Here is a 6,314-nt window from a genome sequence, read left to right on the forward strand (position 1 = left end):
TCGCAGACACACACACCTTCCACAGGGCTGGTTGCCGTAGTGATAGAAGGTACATTCAAATAAAAAGTGAGGAAGGGGAGAACAAAACGGTGTCCTTTAACATTGAAGCTTGAGTCATAATCACCAAACAACAATGTGGGCAGGAGTCAGGGATGTTCATTTGCAGTTTTTGTCATTATGTTTGTTGGTGAAATATCACTGTACACATTAGTTTTTCATCACTTTTATCTTGTTTTGTATTTTTAAATAACATTGGAGCCTAATTCCACCATCTGACATCTTCTGCTCTCAGCCAGTCTTATCCCTCTCTTCCCCTTATCTCCTCCTTATTGAATATAATTGTGTTATTGCTCGGTGAGCCGTGCTATTAATCCAACTGCTGAGTCTTTATCTGTGAGCACTAGCTCACCAGCTGCTAGGAAGAGATACATTCACTTCATGGATCCACCAGAGGTCAGGGCCAATGCTGAAAATGAAACTGCTTAAGATGGCAAAACCAATGTTTGAGCTGCCATCAAAGCACATTTTACAATTCACTCAGCAGATGCATTTATCCAAAGTGACATTCATCAGAGAGTAAGTACAACACTAATCCATTCATACACTGCCACTGAAGTAACGGGAGCAATGCAAAGTGTCTTACCCAAGGACACATCGGACATGTTGCTCAGCTTGGGATTGAACCCTTGACCTTCTGGTGGAGGGGTGACGACTCTACCAAATGAGCCACAGCCGCCCAGCTGCATTTAAAAATGAAAGAACAAAAATTGACAGGACGTTAGTGCAAATGAGTGTATTTACACTTTGGGTAAGCATTGTCTGCTTTTTAGCACCTTTAGATCAGATGGCAGGTCTGCACTTTGACAGGAAATCAGTGTTCAAGTGCTCAAAATGCAGTTTCAGTTTTCTTAGAATTGTTCCTAGGTTCTCTCATGTTCTTGTACCACCTTAGCCCTCCCCTAATAAGGCTGTGCAAAATCCTTCAGACCTTATATGTATGCTGAAAAACACTATTGTTGCTGTTGGTGCCTTTTCTCTTCAAATATGCCTCCTGGTTTGTTCCCTATGCTTAGATGGTGAAATCATGTTCCTTTATTAAACTAGACCTGCTGCACCTCATTTTGCTGAAATGGAGAAGTTAAGCAGAGCAGTTGAACAATGCCCTTCCAAATATCAGCTCTGCAAATGCACCAAAACACACACTGACATTTCCTTGGCTCTCCTGTCACAGTCTGACATTTACGCCTGCCGGCCGCCAATCTCCGCCCAGCAATCTTGTTATGTGTAACGGCTGGATAAGAGCGTCGCCAGACATAAGGCATCAGATTTGCTTTTGATGAACTGTGCGCAGGGTCTTGAAGACAGAACTTGGGCTCGGGCTGGTGTGTAGGTCAGACTCACGGACACACAGCACGGCGCAGGGTGATGGAGGCAGTTGCTATGGAGACCAAAGTGGGCGAGTGTGCAATTCTATTGTGCTGATATTTGGATGTCCTTCATATCCGGCGTCTCATGAAGGTGTTTTTCTAAACAGCAGAGGCAGACTCAGTGACTGAAGTCCATGTCTGAGGTTTCTTTTTATACACCTAATAAAGAGCTAGAAACAGATCTTGATCAGATAAAAACAGGGTGGTGGTTTGAGGTGCACCCCGCCCTTTGTTATTCCCTTTTTTTATATTCATTGATGTTTAATAATCTCAGTAATTATGTAACAATGTGTCAAGCAGGGAAGAGTTGGAAGGGCTAAGGAATTGCTGACATAAAACCTCCATTATTGAAAATAAAATATTTGTGGAAGATTTTTTGATTAATTTGTCAGATTTCAAAACGAACACGGTAGTTGAATCATCCAGTAATCTTCTATTTAAATTTGATAACGCAGCCTCAGGATCCCTCGCTGTCTCATTTTGTCTGGTCTCGTACAGAGGGAGACAGATAGTTCTATGTGTGAACTGGTTTTGTGAATGATCATCAGGATTGGTGAGAGGCTTGCTCTCATCCACATTATCTCACGCTCAAGTTTGTACAACCATTGTTGGCAGGATTTCCTCTGGTCTCCTCTTTTCCCCTCTCCACCAGCACTCCACCATTCAGTCACCTTTGATATTTCATCAGTCTTTTTTTTTTTAACTATCAATTCCACCATGTTATTACTGAGAAGGAGAAACTTAATGTCAATGCCCTTAAAGTAGAAAAGTTGGCAGTACCCTGTAACTTAAAACAAGCTGATCCCTCCTTGTTAAAGCTTGAAGCTTATAAAAAAACTGGAATGCAGACTGCCATGACATAACATCTCATACTCACACTTCCTTCTCATTAGTCAAAACCATGATGTTGTTTCCCTTAAAATGCTTCCTTTAGGGCTCAACTGACGGCTTCCTGTTTCAGTGTTCTGAGAGGAAGCACATGTTGATCAACCAGAAACTGCATGGCATCTGCATATTTCACCTGTGAAGTTACATGTTACAGGTGTTTCATCATCTAGCTGACTGAGAGTATAGGACCTAGCTCAGGGATGACACAGGGCATTCCTGATGGCTCTATACAGCACTCTATGACACTCACTGTCCAAACACGCCAGCTCGGCAGTCCCAGCACCCAAACTCAAACGAGGCCTTTCGTTGTTTTCATTGCACAAAGCCCGGCTTTTTGAAGCACTCCAGTCATGCTCCCTTGATGCCGGGATAGCTCACTCAGGCTGAAACATCCCAGGTTTTAGGCAGATCTGTCAAATATTAATGAAAACTCCAATCACACATGCCCACAGAAACTACTACTATTTTTTTGGTTCTGGTTCATAGAATTTCGACTCAACCACATCATGTGTACATATAGATTCACATTGGTTCAAATCAGACAGGTGGGTATTGGTTGAGTCTTTACTGGCGCTAGCTACATCCTGGTCAAAAGCATTTGCAAGCTCATTTTTATTCTTCTCTTGGCCATCGCAATTTCTGGGTGCAGGTCCTCCCATGTGAAGTACTCATATCTTCCTATGCCTTAGTGATTACCAGTCCTAGAAAGAGATGTTTTTTGTCTTCTTTTAATAAACGATGTTCATTCTTAAATTAAGTATTGGTTGTCTTTGCCCATAGTTAGGATGAATAAAGGTATTGCAGACAACCTCCCTCAACAGTTAAAAACCTTCGGCACAGAGAGAAAACTGGGTTAATAGTTAACACAAAGTCGTCACAGGAATCATAAATTGAAGTGACATTTGTCTAAAAAATGTTTCCTTTTCTTATTGTGGCGAAACACAGTGAAATGTGTGGTAACTTTATGTTATCATTGTCACCATCCATTATTGCACAAAGGCATTTAACACCAGCAACTGAAAACCATTAAGTTGTCACCATCACACCACATCTGTAAACACACTCGTATTGACTGGATGTTTAGGCAGCGATGGCTGCTTTCATCCGCCTCTGAGCGTATAAGGATATCTTGCAGTCTCTTCTAGTCACATTCCAGTGACTGTGCTGGTCGGAGGGAAATGACGCGCTGACTAAAAAGGAATGCTGAGGGGTTGCCATACCACAAGGATTACCAGCCACAAGGACGTCTGTTGCATGTGTGTGTCCTCACTGAGTAACCATAATGGAAACCTTTTTTTTCTCTGGATATATCGGCTGACTCAGCTGTCTGATGTTTAATTTAGGGTTCAGTCATACCCATTACACAGCTGTTTTCTTTTTTATGCTGCTGTAACGACACAGATAATAATCCTGCACCTTGGTTGTTAACTCATTGAGGGTGGTTTGGGGTAACTTCTTTTCTTCAAGTCACTTGACACTTGAATAAAAATACAGATAGAAAAGTCGGGGCTTCAATATAAGATAGAGTTGTGTTTTGATTGGATGGATTTGTGCATTTTTTCTTGCTCAAGTGTTTGTCTTGCTCAAGTGTTTACGGTTTACTCTTGTAATAGGCCAGCCTCCATGGGACTTTAGGTAAATAATTCAGCTGTTAAAAATGAGCTTCATCAATCACAGACAATGTTACACATTGACCAGACTATTGGTTCGTGAGTTGTCTTGGGGTCAATATTGTCTCACCAGGAAGAGAAACTAGGACAGACATTGTTCTGAGAAGGAAAAAAACTCTTGCTGGATAATCATTTAGAGACTCTTTAACTTTCTTTCAGTCTCACACTCGATTTCTTATTAACTCGGAATTTCACTGCCCCCAATTTGATTTTTGTTTTTAATTTGATTTTAAACTACTTTTGATTCAAGTCTTAATTATAAAATAAAATAAAATATTATCAACAGAGGGCAAGGTAAGTTTAACTTTATTATTGATGTGCATGTCATGTGCTGATTGTTTACAGAAAAAATACAAAACAATACAAAATACAAAATACAGGTTAATACAACCTTGAAGGCTATAAACAAGCTTGTTTATATTGCTTCAGATGTGTCACCATGGCAACAGCTAAAACAGGAAGTGGCTTGTATCTCAAGGATCAGAAGTGTGAATCATTCTGATGCTGTGTTTTCCGTTTCAACTTGTTTTTCTTGTGTAAATCATGCGTGGTTGTGAATTCATCACTTAATCTGTGACTACTAAATCTATGTCACACAACTACCTCTGTGAAATATATAATGTCTTCTTTGATACAAATCTAAAAAATCTCCAAATAAATATTATATGTTCTTTATTTGTAGGCTATACCATCTGGGTTTTCTATTGTGAAACCATTTGACCTATTGCAAAAAATCTTCCATTTGTCCAAAAACAAAGGGTCAGTAAAGCCTAAAGGAAGTTAAGATTGGGCTGGTTCCACTGGGAGTAGTCCTATTATTGTCCTCAGCGTCTTGTTTCACAGTGAGGTCAACTGCTTCCTTTTCCTACATATGTATGTAAAGATCATTGTGTGTGAAAAGCATTGTGTTTTTGGATCTTATGGAAGTTGTCTTTGGGTATTTTTAGCCATGGCTCAAATGATGGAAGAGTCTCTCTGTTGTTCAATCAAATATTTCAACTATTACTTCAACTAAACTGAAAATATCTCAATGACTATTTAACAAACTGCTGTGATTTTATTTTATCTGTATAGATGCAGTTGTATTCATGAAATGATTTGTAGTTAGTTCATTTGTTTTCTTTAGTGCAAAAGTTAAAGGTTCTTTCCTTGTAAAAAAAAATCAGACTGTAGCCTTCTTCATGTTCAGTTTTATAATACAAACTTTGGCATGCTAACATGGTACAGTAAACATAAGCCGTATGCAAAGAGAAGCATAGTAGCTCTTAAGTTTTAGCATGTTGATGTTAGCATAAGCCTTAAATTGCTGTTAGCATGGCTAACTTAAGTCTTGTTGATTTACACTTCCTGTGTTTCAAAGCCTACGCATAGTTGGTTGAGTAGCATCTTCCAAGCATAATCTGAGTTCACATTGTATGGAGTTTTACCAATGAGGTTAGTTTTTATTGCCCTTTTCTTAAACAGGCTAAATAAGCTTGAAATGCTGTAGAGTATTAGCTCTTACGTGAAACAACTGCAACTAAAGAGAGTTAAATTCTGTCCCCATGACTGCTTCGTACTGCCCATTCCCAGCCATTAGACACTCTTTATGGCTTGTTGGAAAGAAAGGCAGAATTAGACAGCCGTCACACATTCTTATCACAGCTGTTATTTTGTGGTATTGCACAATCGCATGCAAACACAAGATGCTGTTGGAAGATTCGGTAAAACCTGAGATGACTCCATCCATCACCTTGAGAAGTGAAATGTTAAACCTGAGGTAAGAGTAGAGGAAAGTTTCTCATCATAGAAGAAGAAAATACTGCTTAAAATGATGTTGCTCTTTTTACAGCATGGTTCCATACTTACCTACCAAGGTGTTATTGGAAGTGATTTACATAACCGTGTGGGTACATATAGTTCTATGTGAGATTAAGGCAGGTAAAATCCGATGTTACTCAAAGAGAAGCTTTTGCTATATTTCAAAGTTGCTTACAATGTTTTGGATGTATAATGCTCAAGGATGAGGTAGTGGTCAGTAAAATTCATGGGACCTTGTCCAGATGGTAAAACCAAGAAATACAGATGAAGAGAAAAAAAAAATTAGATGAATTGAAAATGGAGGGGGGACTGAACAAAAGACCAGATGGGCTCTCAGAAACTGTTGCTGTCAGGAGCATGACAAGAAGAAAAGGGAGGGAAAGCAGGAGACAGAGAGGGAGGGGAGGATAAGCAGCCAGAGACAGAAGCAGCTCACCTTCTTCTAATCTATTTCAAACTGTAGAAGCAGGAAGAGAAGAGAGAAAGAGCGAAAGAGAGGCTGTGTGAGGTGGGTCCAGAGGCGAGGGGA

The sequence above is a fragment of the Labrus bergylta genome, chromosome 7, assembly GCF_963930695.1.
Source record: "Labrus bergylta chromosome 7, fLabBer1.1, whole genome shotgun sequence".
NCBI lineage: Eukaryota > Metazoa > Chordata > Actinopteri > Labriformes > Labridae > Labrus > Labrus bergylta.